This window comes from Rhinatrema bivittatum, chromosome 18 (genome assembly GCF_901001135.1).
Source record: "Rhinatrema bivittatum chromosome 18, aRhiBiv1.1, whole genome shotgun sequence".
Lineage (NCBI taxonomy): Eukaryota > Metazoa > Chordata > Amphibia > Gymnophiona > Rhinatrematidae > Rhinatrema > Rhinatrema bivittatum.
This window is the reverse complement of record NC_042632.1, coordinates 8,126,123-8,140,602: the sequence shown is the minus strand read 5'-3', so window position 1 is coordinate 8,140,602 and position 14,480 is coordinate 8,126,123. Positions and strand designations below refer to the sequence as shown.

At 42.7% G+C, this 14,480-nt stretch overlaps 1 long non-coding RNA gene across 1 annotated transcript in view; it reads right to left on the bottom strand.

Annotated features, from left to right (window-relative positions):
• Positions 1-14,480, bottom strand: part of LOC115079802 — an 86,104-nt gene that overhangs the window by 47,806 nt on the left and 23,818 nt on the right. Inside the window, exon 2 of the long non-coding RNA XR_003853385.1 lies at positions 7,349-7,442. This is a non-coding gene — a long non-coding RNA (uncharacterized LOC115079802). The remainder of the gene's footprint in view (positions 1-7,348; positions 7,443-14,480) is intronic.

Sequence of the window (14,480 nt, the reverse complement as noted above, 5' to 3'; positions counted from 1 at the left end):
GTATTCCCTGTTTTCTGAGGTGGGCCACCACCACCGCCATGCATTTTGTGAACACTCTGGATGCCGCCGCTAATCCGAATGGAAGCACTCGGTATTGGTAGTGTCTGCCATTGAATTGGAAACACAGGTAGCGCCATGAGGTCAGATGCACGCATCCTCCAGGTCTAGTGAACACATCCAGTCGTTGGGTTGGAGAAGAAGAAGGATGGATTTCAGCGAAACCATTTTGAATTTTTTTTTACTAGATATTTGTTGAGTTTGCGCAACTCCAGTATAGGGCGTAAACCTTCCATCTTCTTGGGAATGAGGAAATATGGGGAGTAAAAGCCTTTGCCCCAGGAGGCATGGGGTATGCTCTGTATTGTACATTGTTTGAGTAATTGGCTGATTTCCTATGCCAATTGAATCTGGTTTGTCTTGTGTCCCTGCGTATAGGAAACGGAAGGCAGGGTTGGGATGGATGAAAAATGAAGGTGATACCTGTGCTGTACTATATTTAGCACCCAGCGGTCCGAAGTTATCTGAGTCCATGCATGGAAAAAGGATGTGATTCTGCCTGCTACAATCTGTGGTGGTGGCCCTGTCATATTCAAAAAGATGACTGAGTCTTAGACGTAGATGCAATTGTTTGACTGTGTACGTTGGTTTCTAGGCCTTCCGTGCCTGTTCTGTTGCAGAATTTGTGATCTTTGTGGTTGTTGATAGGTCGGGGGTCTATATGGTGGATACGGACGGAATTGTTTTCGTTGGTATGGCGGGCATCGAGGCGGTGCATAAAAATGCCTGGCAGAGTATGCGGGAGGGTTGACCAGCGACTGTACTGCTGCCAATTGTTCCTTTAATTGTGAAACCGTTTCCTGCAAACAGCTACCAAACAAATTGTCCCCTGTGCAAGGAAGGTTGGCAAGGTTTTCGTGCACATCCTCCCTTATGGCACTAGAACGGAGCCATGCTATCCTTTGCGCCGCTATTGTGGCGCGAAGGATAGCATGGCTCCGTTGAATGTTACTTCCAGGGCCACTCTGATAGTTCAATTTGTATTCCTCACAGAGAGAGACTCAATCTTGAGATTATTTTTTAGGAATCAGGATAAATTGTTTTATGGACAAAGTATAAGGATTTTTCCTGATATAGCCCGCCCCACCCAATTACGGAGAAAGAAATTTATAGCAATGAGAGCTGAGGTTATCCAGAGGGGGGCTAGGTTTATACTAAAATATCCATGCCGTTGTTTAATAGTACACCAAGACTCTCATTATATTTTTAATTACCCTGAACAATTAAGGGATTATTTGGATTCACATTCCTAGGTCCCCCATAGGTAGGAAGGAGAATAAATAAAATGATGAAGACTAGATAGAATCTTATTTCATGTAATATATTACCTATAGTATTGCTCCATTAATTAATGTGTGTCTCTATTTACTTAGCACGGAGAATGTTAAAGAAAATGTAATTGGGATTGTTATTTTCTTTTTAATTTTGTCAATTGAAACCTTATGTTCTCATTCTATTCTTTATGTATTAAAGTGAAATCCAATTAAAAAAAAAAAAAAAAAGAAGTACGGGAGGATGTTTCAAAAGACTCATAAACCGTCCTGAGGAGATGGCGTAACCCTTCCTCCATGTCTTGTATAGCCTGAGGAAGCCCTGAAGATGTTTCTGATGTTGGTAAAAGAGTCCACCTGTTGTAAACAGTCACATAAGTACTGAACAATGTAAAATTAGTGCTGTCAATTACGAGCACCTAACATTGCTGATTGGAATGATTTCTTGGCAAAATCATCCAAGTACTTATGGTCCTTTCCTGGAGGGATATTGGAATGAGTTCTTGTCCTCTTAGCCCGCTGCATAGCTGACTCCACCACAATGGATTGGTGTGGCAATTGCAGGGTTGAATAATATTTTGATTGCTTCATCTTAAGAACATAAGAACATGCCATACTGGGTCAGACTAAGGGTCCATCAAGCCCAGCATCCTGTTTCCAACAATGGCCAATCTAGGCCATAAGAACCTGGCAAGTACCCAAAAACTTAGTCTGTTCCATGTTACTGTTGCTAGTAATCGCAGTGGCTATTTTCTAAGTCAACTTAATTAATAGCAGGTAATGGACATCTCCAAGAACTTATCCAATCCTTTTTTAAACACAGCTATACTAACTGCACTAACCACATCCTCTGGCAACAAATTCCAGAGTTTAATTGTGAGTTGAGTGAAAAAGAACTTTCTCCGATTAGTTTTAAGTGTGCCTCATGCTAACTTCATGGCGTGCCCCCTAGTCTTTCTATTATCTGAAAGAGTAAATATCTGATTCACATCTGCCCGTTCTAGACCTCTCATGATTTCAAACACCTCTATCATATCCCCCCTCAGCCGTCTCTTCTCCAAGCTGAAAAGTCCTAACCTCTTTAGTCTTTCCTCATAGGGGAACTATTCCATTCCCCTTATCATTTTGGTCCCCCATCTCTGTACCTTCTCCAACGCAACTATATCTTTTTTGAGATATGGTGACCAGAATTGTACACAGTATTCAAGGTGCGGTCTCACCATGGAGCGATACAAAGGCATTATAACATTTTCTGTTTTATTCACCATTCCCTTTCTAATAATTCCCAACATTCTGTTTGGTTTTTTGACTGCCGCAGCACACTGAACCGACGATTTCAATGTGTTATCCACTTTGACGCCTAGATCTCTTTCTTGGATGGTAGCTCCTAATATGGAACTTAACATTGTGTAACTATAGCAAGGGTTATTTTTCCCTATATGCATCACCTTGCACTTATCCACATTAAATTTCATCTGCCATTTCGATGCTCAATTTTCTAGTCTCACAAGGTCTTCCTGCAATTTATCACAATCTGCTTGTGATTTAACTACTCTGAACAATTTTGTACCATCTGCAAATTTGATTATCTCATTCGTCGTATTTCTTTCCAGATCATTTATAAATATATTGAAAAGTAAGGGTCCCGATACAGCTCCCTGAGGTACTCCACTGCCCACTCCTTTCCACTGAGAAAATTGTCCATTTAATCCTACTCTTGGTTTCCTGTCTTTTAGCCAGTTTGTAATCCACGAAAGGACATCACCACCTATCCCATGACTTTTTACTTTTCCTAGAAGCCTCTCATGAGGAACTTTGTCAAACGCCTTCTGAAAATCCAAGAACACTACCATCTACCGTTTCTCTTTTATCCACATGTTTATTAACTTCTTCAAAAAAGTGAAGCAGATTTGTGAGGCAAAACTTGCCCTGGGTAAAGCCATGCTGACTTTGTTCCATTAAACCATGTCTTTCTATATGTTCTGTGATTTTGATGTTTAGAACACTTTCCACTATTTTTCCTGGCACTGAATTCAGTCTAACCGGTCTGTAGCTTCCCGAATCGCCCCTAGAGCCCTTTTTAAATATTGGGGTTACATTAGCTATCCTCCAGTCTTCAGGTACAATGGATGATTTTAATGATAGGTTACAAATTTTTACTAATAGGTCTGAATTTTCATTTTTTAGTTCCTTCAGAACTCTGGGGTGTATACCATCCAGTCCAGGTGATTTACTACTCTTATATTTGAGGTCAATCTTTCGAGAAATGGATGCTATGTTGAAGGGAGTCTCCCAGGATTTCTCGAGTAGTGTATTGAGGACTTTATGTGATTATAGGCTGGTCGGTTCTGTAGGTAGACCAAATAATTTTAAGAGACCTAAGGTTTCCAATCATGGATCAGGTACCGCTTGAATTTCCAATTGTAGAGCCGATCCTACCTTATTGATAAATTTAGGGTAGGTAAGATTTTCAGGAGGGGAGAATGACTCCTGTGGACCTTCAGTAGGATCTGATGGGTATCCCGTTGATGATGTAGGCAACGATGGTATGGAAATCGGCTGCTGCGGAACTGAGGAAGGACTTGGTTGTGTTGGTTGTACTGGCAATGGACAAGTCAGAGACGGTGACCTTGGAGATGTACTTCTTGGTCTTTTAGGAGAGGGTACTCTCGAATCCGAAGGAGATTGCGGAGGGCTCTGTGGTGAGGGTTGAGGAAGTTGATATGCCATCTGTATTGACATAAAAAATCCTGAGAGCGCTGTGGAAATCTGCGCCAAAGCCTGCTGTGCCAGATCCAGTACTTGAGGTGGTAGTATGTTCAGTGGTAGTGATCTAGGAGTTGGTGCCTGTAAGTCATCCGCACCCATTGGATCTGATTGGGTAGGCGGTGGTGTTAAAGTCACCTCTCGCGGCCGTTTCAAATGAATGGGCTTACGAAACACTGAATCTCTGTCTTGTGAATGTGAAACTGAGGACAATTTCGATGACCTCCAGGAAGATGGAGATGATGTCGGGGAGGAATGAGAAGATATATTCACCCAGTCGTCCGTGGATACTATCCCTGATGCAGGAGATTGATGATGACTAGAGCTCAGTTGTAAGGGTAAAATATGCTGTAGCTGTGTATGAGATGAATGGTCAGCAGGCATAGAGGTACCAGAAGAATGCAAATGTGTTACATGTTTCCTCTTCTGGGAATGTTTTTTTGGAATGTGCTCCGAGTGAGGAGTAGTGGTTCTTTGTTTTTTCTCTTGAGATACCTCGGTTAGGCCTGATACAGCAAGGCTGCATTTATGGGCCCTTTGTTTTGGATGTTTCGATTTTGCATCGCCCCGTGTCGAGGAATGCATCGAGTAATGAGGTTTATGAGAACCCTGCATCTGTTTTGATGGAGTTGGCTCCTTTGGATGCGGCGGTGTCGGTAGGTGCGTCGGCGTCAACAAAGGCACCCGCGTCGAAGGGCATGTCATAGCCGACGTCTGCGTCGAAGTTTTGTCCGGTGTCGACCGATGTGTTGGTCTCGACGCAGTCAAATGCCCCGATTGCTGTGCCGAAGGTGAGGTATCCTGGGGCTGCATCGAACTTCGTTCGGATTGTTTTTTATGGGCATGTCGCCATTTAGGGACCTTCTCCACTTGACTGTCTCCCTCACCCGCGCCCGAAGAGGAAGGGACTAGTGAGGATGCCCTTTTTGGAGTCAGTGACTGTTGTTTCTCTAGTCCGGAGAAGAATGTGATTCGGGGGGGGGGGGGGCATAAGAGCTCCTCGCTCACCTCAAGTTTTGATTTTCTCTGCCCTTTGGCGCCTTGCCCTGAGCAACATTCGGCCACAGTATCTACAGTTTGCCTGATTGTGGTCTGGGCCCAGACATGCGTAACAGGTAGAGTGGCCGTCGGTGATTTTTCCACACGTACAAGGTTTGAACCCTGAAGGTCTGGGAACTTTACCTTCTTTCGTTTTCTGTTTTTTAACCAATATAGATGTGAAGAAATTTTCTTCTGATGAGGAGATCTGGTGCTCCACGTGCGTTCCCGCTCATGGAAGACTGAGGAGAATCTGCTTTTGCTGCACAGGAACGGACGCGCAGACGCACAGAGTTGAACTCTGTGTAACAGCTTTGACAAGCTCCGCCTTCCTGGGCCTGACGGACAGCCCAAGACAACATGGCTGATTCAACCTGCTATCTATGAGAAAACAAATTTCAAAGTAATTCGGGCGGAGAGCATCTTTGCCAGCCTATTCACGCTGTGGCCATCTTTGATTCCCCCTCTTAGTGGGGTTTTTTATGGTAGTAGTGAATACCAAAGCTTGAAGCTGCTTGGGACATTATGCAACGGTCTAACAAGTTTACTTGCTACTTTGGTGGTAAGTTATGACCTGGCTTTTCCCCCATTTTAATTCAATCTAATATAATATAGACAACTTTCCTATTAGTCATTGCAAGTTATAAATATTTTCTTTGAAAATTGTTGTTTTTATATTACCAATTATTTTCCAGCTTGCACAGCTAATTTAAAATACTTTAAATATAAGATAAGCACAAAAACATAGGCATGGGGAAAATATGGAGCTTGCTGTACAGAAAAATACACTATTCCAGACACACAGAAGAAAGTAGCTATCATAAGCACTTACAGTCATCACAGTTTTCCTATTAAGCATCGCCGGCATAGGGGAAGGAAAGACATTCCACTTCTCAGGTACCATCTTAGAATAATACATTTATAAATTATATTACTATATTCAAATATATTTCTGTACATACATATTTCTCATTTGTTATATTCAAGCCCATCATAGTTATGTATTCCCTCTTCTCAGGACAATATTTATTAATTCCTACTAAACATCGCTGACACTGCAGGCACGGGAGAAGGGACGTTCGTGAGCACAGGTCACATAAGACAAACACAGACAGGCATGGAAACAATCTAACAACTTTAAAACTGTAATTTATTCAATATACAGCTAAATACAAATTTTAAAAGTGAAAGCCCATTCATTCACACACTGATAAGCAGCATTATTTCCCAGATTTATAATACCTCATTCTCTACAAACAAGCATACATATGCAACTGCAACAAGCAGTCTCACATTCAAACATGCATACAATGAGATCTCACACAACAATATGTTAATATGCCTAGGTTCACCTAGAGGCTCTTCCGTACTACCCAAAGAGCGAGCCCCAGTATTTCCAGGGTGAATTATACCACCAATTGCTATGTTAAGCAATGGAACCCTCTCACACCTACATACCGGGGGGGGGGGAGGGGGAACTCAACTGAATAAACAAAATAAGCACAAACATTAAACGCCCTACAGCTTTAACAAAAAAACCCAAATTACACAGAAATTTTTCTCACCTGCCGGTATGGAGTCCTGCAAGTGGGGGAAGGGTTGCAACACGAAGTTTCCTTGGATGGGGGAGCAAGGCAAAGTTCAAGTCTATAATCATCAGCCAGGAATGCCACTTCCCCCCCCCCTCCCCCCCTCCATACTCCATGTCCCTTCATGGTTGCAGCTCTTAAGAAAGATCTTTATTTAAAGTATGGAATATTCCAGAAGGCAGTTCAGAAATCTCTCAAAGCACTGTTGACATTAAATAGATTACCACCTCCAATTTACACACTAATGAACTATTTTTTTACATAACATTTTTCTAATTGGTTGGCATTATAATTTTATTTCATATATATTAATGAGTGGGATTCTTGTGTCATGATGTTTTGAAAATTTCCAGAAGGCAAGAATGAAACTTAAGGCTGAACTTTGACATACTGTTTAATGTCTTGCATACATATTCTGACATGTCAGAACCCTGAATATTGTTACAAGTCTGATCAATACAATTTCACGGTGCAGTAATGCTTTAAAAATATTTTATGAAGCTAACACCAGTACCAGAGCTGTCTAACCATGGACTATAGCATTGGAAAAGGCCTCAAATTAACAGAGTAAATAGGCCTTCTTGTTCTTATTTTCCATCATAATTTCTGCTTCTAGTTACGACTTACCTCCTAGTGTTTTCAGATCCAGGACTATCTTTTCTAGGTTTTTAATGGTCACATCCAGACATGGCTGGCAATCATCAGCATTATTCTTAAACATCTACAGAAAATAAAGGGGGAATCAGATGCAATATTAAGATATTTATTTCCTTATTTATATATAGGCGAAGATGCATACCTGCCACAGTGATGTGCAATTTGCATGGTTGCCAGGTTCAAATGTCTTACCTAGGGTAGGTTTCCGAGCATACCACCTGGTGGTTTTTCCCTGCTACTTGGCAGGGCTACAGCATATCACTGTTGCGGGGAAATGGTCGTCCTCCCTATAATATACCAGTCACAGCAGGAACCAGGGTGAAAATTAAAGAGCGAAGGCTCCCAGTGGCTGCTTCTACTACTCCCTTCCTTTCTGAAAAGCACAAAGGGGAGGAGTCAAGAGGACCAGAACCTGGCCTAGGTTTCCAATAGCAAGGGAGGCTGCCTCACAAAGCCATGGGGGCAACAATTCAGAATAAGCAGCCAGATGTCCGATCTGTATTTCTTTATTGAACAAAGACAAGAATGTGCAAACAAGCCCGACTCAGGCCAAGTTTCGCCCTCTTTTAATGGGGCTGCATCAGGGGCTACAACATACAATAAATAACATATACTAATAAATAAGGGGTAGATTTACAAAAAATGCGCGTTCGCGTACTTTTGTTGGCGCACCAGTCGCAAACAAAAGTACGCTGGATTTTAGCAGATACGTGCGTAGCCGCACGTATCTGCTAAAATCCAGGATCGGCGCGCGCAATGCTGCCGATTTTGTGCAGCCGGCGATTTTGTGCAGCCTCCAAGGCCGCTCCGAAATCGGAGCGGCCTCGGAGGGAACTCGCTTTCGCCCTCCCCTCACCTTCCCCTCCCTTCCTCTATCTAACCCACCCCCCCGGCCCTACCTTTGTACGGGGATTTACGCCTCCCGGAGGGAGAAGTAAATCCCCACGCGCCAGCGGGCCGCTAGCGCACCGAGACGCGACCTGGGGGCGGTTCCGGATGGTGCGACCACGCCCCCGGACCGCCCCAGGCCCCGCCCCCGAAACGCCGCATCCCGCCCCCAAAACGCCGCGCCGATCGGCCCCGCCCCCGACAAAGAAAATTTGATGGCAAACAAAAAGATATATTACAAATAAGCAAAAAGAAGTGGATAGGAGAAAAAAAAGTGAATATGTAAGTATGCAGAAACTGTGAAGGTACTTTAGATGAAAGTAATTTAAAATTTGGAATTTTTTATAGACAGAGTACCATATTGTTCCAAATTTTAATTACTTTCATTTAAAGTACCTTCACAGTTTCTGCATACTTACATATTCACTTTTTTTTCTCCTATCCACTTCTTTTTGCTTATTTGTAATATATCTTTTTGTTTGCCATCAAATTTTCTTTGTTTAAACATGTGCATTATACAAAATAAGTGGCTTTCCATGTATTAATTTATTTTTCATGTTTCAATATTATACACAGCACTGGAGAGCATTGCTCATTAATCACATTGTTGCGCAGGATATATATTTTTTGATATGAGGCACATATATAATAATAATTTTTTATGTATTTTATTAATTACAATATTTATAACATTCTTTATTCATTCTATTTTCAATTGTTTTATTCATTAAATTACAGACCATTTGATGTTTATTTACATTAGAAATCCGGATGTTCAGAAACGACAAAACGTTAAATTTGAGGTAAAGGCAATATCTTTTTTGGCATTTTTTGTTACCTCATCAGACACATAGTTAATAAAACTTATGTTTTCAGCTTTATATGTCACACCACACATATCCATGTTACCATTTTATATGTCCATTTTATATGTTTGTTTTAATTATGTTTTTATATTTTTATTCATTTATTTATTAGTATATGTTATTTATTGTAGCCCCTGATGCAGCCCCATTGAAAGAGGGCGAAACTCGGCCTGAGTCAGGCTTGTTTGCACATTCTTGTCTCTGTTCAATAAAGAAATACAGATTGGACAGCTGGCTGCTTATTCTGTATTGTTGCCCCCTAGGTTTCCAATAGACTTCCAAGACTTTTTTTTTTCTGCAGACTGAGAGGAAAAGAGAAGAACCATGGGGCTGAGGAGGGCATTTAAGTAAAGTGTTTTCCTATAATCGTCTGAGAAAGTGTTGATGGCAGAACTTTCATCTGCTGGTGATAAGTTTGGACTTGCTAGGAAGATGTGCTTAAATATTAAGACAAAATAAAAACAATAATAATTCTTGGAAGGTTAAACTATTACTGTCTGTTTATATTGTCTGCTAATTTTAAGGTTAATATTTGTTAACCAGTGTTAGAATCATTTGCTAGTTTTAAGGTATTTGTTTGCCAGTATTAGAATTGTTTGTGTTGTGGGAAAATAGACTGTTTCTCTGAGGTAATAAGAATAGCATTTGTTTGCAGTTTTAGAATTGTTGGTTGCGAGCAGGGAGGTGGACCCTTAGGCTGGCCTGATGGAGTGAAGAGATGGAAGAGGAAGTGCATTCCGTGGAGAACAGGCAGACCGGGAGGCAGATGCTGGCAAGGAGTTAAGCAGGAGTCTTCACCCTGGAAGCCCAGATCCCCCCGGTAGGAGCCCGTGAGGACCAGAAGCAGGCAGGAGTCAGGAACCAAAGAATCAATGCCAAGAGCTGAAGAGAATCCGGAACTGGAACTGAAGTGGGAACTGGAACAGGAGAAGATCCGGAACTGGAACTGACGCAGGAACTGGAACAGGAGAAGATCCGGAACTGGAACGGAAGCAGGAACTGGAACAGAGGTACAAGCAGGTCCAGAAACCAACAAGGAAGCAGGCAAGAGTCCCCAGAGCGCAGCAACTAACTTCCAGCAAGGAACCTCGTTGCAAGGCATCTGACTGAAGCAGACGCTGGCTTTAAATACTTGCCGGCGTCTGATGTCACTGTAAGAGGCGGCCCGTGGTCCGGCGGGAAAAGCCCTTTAAATTGGGCCTCCTTGCATGCGCGAGCCTAGAAAGGGAGGGGCTGGATTCTGAGACTTGGCGGCGTCTCCCTCGTGGAGACTCCGCAGCGAGGCAGGCAGGCAGAACAGGGCCGACCGGCGGCCTGCGCCGCAGAGCCCGACCAGAAAGCCCCGTGGAAAAAGGTAAGGACCCAGTCGCAAAACCTGCGACCGGGACCGCAACAGTACCCCCCTCTTACGCCCCCTCTTAGAAGGACCAGGTTTACCAGGGTGACTGAGATGAAACTGCTGGAGCAAAGACTTATCCAAAATGTTACGGGCTGGCTCCCACGTGTTCTCTTCCGGACCACACCCCTCCCAGGCTAGCAGATACTCCCATCGCCGCTGGTGGAAACAGACATCAAGCAGCTCCCGAACTTGATAGACAGAATCATCTTGGACAGATGTGTCCGTGGGGTCTGGGACTTGGCGATGGCACCTGGAGAGAATGAGAGGTTTCAGTAAGGAGACATGAAACACATTGTGAATGCGTATGGAAGAAGGCAGACGTAAACGGTAAGAGACCAATCCCACACGCTCAGCTATACGAAATGGACCACAGTATTTTGGAGCCAATCTTCTGGACGGAATCCGAAGATGAATATTTTTGGTGCTGAGCCAGACTCGGTCGCCAGGGAGAAAAGCTGGTGCTGGTTGGCGGTGACGATCTGCCCATTTCTTGGTGGCACTGGCTGCTTTGGAAAGTTTTCTTTGTATGGAGAGCCACAAAGCTTGCAACTGTAGAGCAGAAAGTTGAGCCGCAGGAGTGTCACTAGTCGTGGGCAAGGGCGGTTTCAGCTGTTTACCAAATACTGTTAGAAAAGATGAAACCCCAGTGACTGAATGAGTATGGTTACTGTAGGCGAACTTGGCCTCCTTGCGCGTGCTCGTGTGCCTAGGAAGGGAGGGGCTGGATTCTGAGGCTTGACGGCGTCTCCCTTGTGGAGACGCCGCCGCGAGGCAGGCAGAACAGAGCCGACCGGCCGCAGGCCCTGACCCCGGCATGCCGACACGGAACGCGGCGGCCCGCACCACGGAGCCCGACCAGAAAGCCCCGTGGAAAAAGGTAAGGACCTGGTCGCAAAACCTGCGACCGGAACCGCAACATTGTTTGCCAATGTTAGAACTGCTTGCTAATTTTAAGGTTAATATTTGTTTGCCAGTGTTAGAATTGTTAGTGTTATAAGAAAATAGATTTTGAGTCTCTGAGCTAGTATTTCATGGACAGTGTTTGAATTGTGGTTTTGCAAAGGACATTTACTTGACCTGAGAAGGAAGAAGTACTAGTTGGATTCCCACCCACATCTCATTTTTTGATATATAATCACTCCCAATTATCACTCCCACTAGAAGGAAATTATTCAAAATAAGTCAAATTAGCCCTACTTTTTAGTGATTAATTTTAATCCTGCTGCTGGACATTCATTAACTAATATTAATCACCCAGATATCAAATTTTTTTTTTACCATTTAAAATTTTATTAGTAAATTTTATATACATAGCCATACAATAAGAAAATGTGATAATAATCACTATACATTAGAGAGTAAGCCAAAGTTAGAGTTAAACAAGTTTCAGTTACTAACAATCCACATTCTACATCTCATTCCTCCAAAAATTGTTCTTCTTACTACACACACTACAATCACCCCTCCTTCCCCCCTCGCAAACAACACCATCTAACAATGGGCTAGCAATGCATATAACGGGTATTCTATCCAGAACCCAAAATTGTTGTATATAACAGGTGCACAGGCTGAGAATTGATTCAAAGCATGAACTTAATTAAATCTAAATAAAATAAAATGATATGGCATTGAAAGAAATCAGCATCCATCAATATTATGATTGCAAAGAACTTTGTCAAATCTTGTCAAATCTCATCAAATAATCATGTTTGAGTGCTGAAAGTTTCCCCAAATGATAAATGCTGCCCAGCCTGGTGGCAATAGAAACTAAACCCGGAGCAGCTGTTTGGCCCTAATCACGCCTGCATTGCCAGAGAAAAGAACTTTTACCGTGCCTGTGGATACAGAGTAAAGAACTTTTTCCTTGGTCCCTGGACCCCGTGACGCTCGGAGGAGGAGACCGCCTATAAAATCGGCGGGGCTGTGGCAGGAAGCCGCAGCTGTTTGGCCCTAATCACGCCTGCATTGCCAGAGAAAAGAACTTTTACCGTGCCTGTGGATACAGAGTAAAGAACTTTTTCCTTGGTCCCTGGACCCCGTGATGCTCGGAGGAGGAGACCGCCTATAAAATCGGCGGGGCTGTGGCAGGAAGCCGCAGCTGTTTGGCCCTAATCACGCCTGCATTGCCAGAGAAAAGAACTTTTACCGTGCCTGTGGATACAGAGTAAAGAACTTTTTCCTTGGTCCCTGGACCCCGTGACGCTCAGAGGAGGAGACCGCCTATAAAATCGGCGGGGCTGCGGCGCATCGCCGCCACCGGCGCAGCTTTGTCCGGCTTAGTCCGAGCGTGGACGAAGTGGAGGCGGAGGATATAGGTCCTCTCAGCTGTCTGAGAACTAAAGCGTGAGTAATATCGTGGGAAAGTTACCAGAGAACAAATTTAGAGACTTATGCCCCATACAAAGAGAAAGGGGAAAGTCAGAGGAGACCCTCCAAATCCTCTGACCAGTACCCCCTCGCAACTTACCATAGGTAAATTTTTTCCACGAAGTGGTCCCATAAATCCAGGTGAGACCCCAGGCGTTGGTGAGAGTATAGAGCAAATACGATCACCTCTGGACTTTAACATCTCATTGAGCCCTGGAGAACCCGGGACCCCTCCACCGCCTAGCCTTACACAAGCTCTTGTCTTGGGAGGTGGCCTACCACCCATTGGGTTGAGTGGATCCACCCCTGATGGAGGGAAAACGGAGAAAGAAGGTGTGAGGCCCAATAGTGGGGGGGATATAAAAGATCCCCTCACAATTTTACCATCTTTAGCGATGGAAGGGAGGGCAGAGGTTATGGAGGAGAGTAATGGTCCCTGCCCTCAAGGAGCAGTAAGATTAAATAACTCTTCGGGCTCACAGCCACATCCAATAACGCTGGAGACTATTTGGTCCACCCTGACTGACTTGAAAACATTAATTTTGTCCCTAAGTGCAACTGTTAATGGAACAAAAGATCAGATATCTAAAGTGGAACCTTTAGTGTTACAACATCAAGAGAAATTAGTTAGTATGTCTACTAGGTTAGAGCAAGTTGAGAGAGTTCAGATAAGTCTGATACAGGCAGACCCTATAAACACAAAGAAAATAGAGAACATCGAAAACCTTTTGAGGTATAATAACTTAAGAATTTTAAACTTCCCTAAGGTGAAGTTAATTTCTCCTTATGAGCAGTATAAACAATACCTTATGGAGAATTTGAATTTAAAAATAGGAGAAATTCCAATTATTGAAAAAATATTTTTTGTTGTGATGGGGAAAAAGAAAAATGAAGTAAATCAACATAATACTCAACAAATAGAAGTAGGTAATCTGACGGCTTTTCTGGAACAGTCAATGACTGAACAAATAGAATATCGTGGCACATTGTGTGTGAAATTTCAGAATAGTGGAGATAGAAATAAGATATTAAAACTTGCATTAATAAATAGGGAAAATTATATTTAAATCAAAAAATTTGGACATACCCTGATATAACCAGGACGACTCAAGTACGTAGAACACATTTCCTACAAATGAATCCTGAATTAAATTCTATTGGTGCTCAGTATATGTTATATTATCCCAGTAAGTGTGTGGTAAAATACCAGCAGGAAAGGTTTGTGTTCTTTGAACCTTTAGAGTTAAGAAAGTTTCTTGATGCTAGATTGCCTGTTACTGTATCCAGCCCGAGTTAAATAATAGAAATGGAAACCACAAATATTTTCCTATACAGTTTACCTTGTTTTTGCTCATTTTATTAACACGCAATGGTTCTCTTTTCTTTATAACGGGGATAATACTGTTTATATAGAGTGGTAAAATAATACTATCTCTTTTGTATTTTGTTATTTCTTGTACCCATTCTAATGGCAAGCGGATATTGCTGTCTGTATTGTTAAAAATTGTATAAATAAAGAATTAAAAAAAAAAAAAAAAGAAAAGAAACTAAACCCGGAGCCTCAGAATTCCTCCATTTGAAG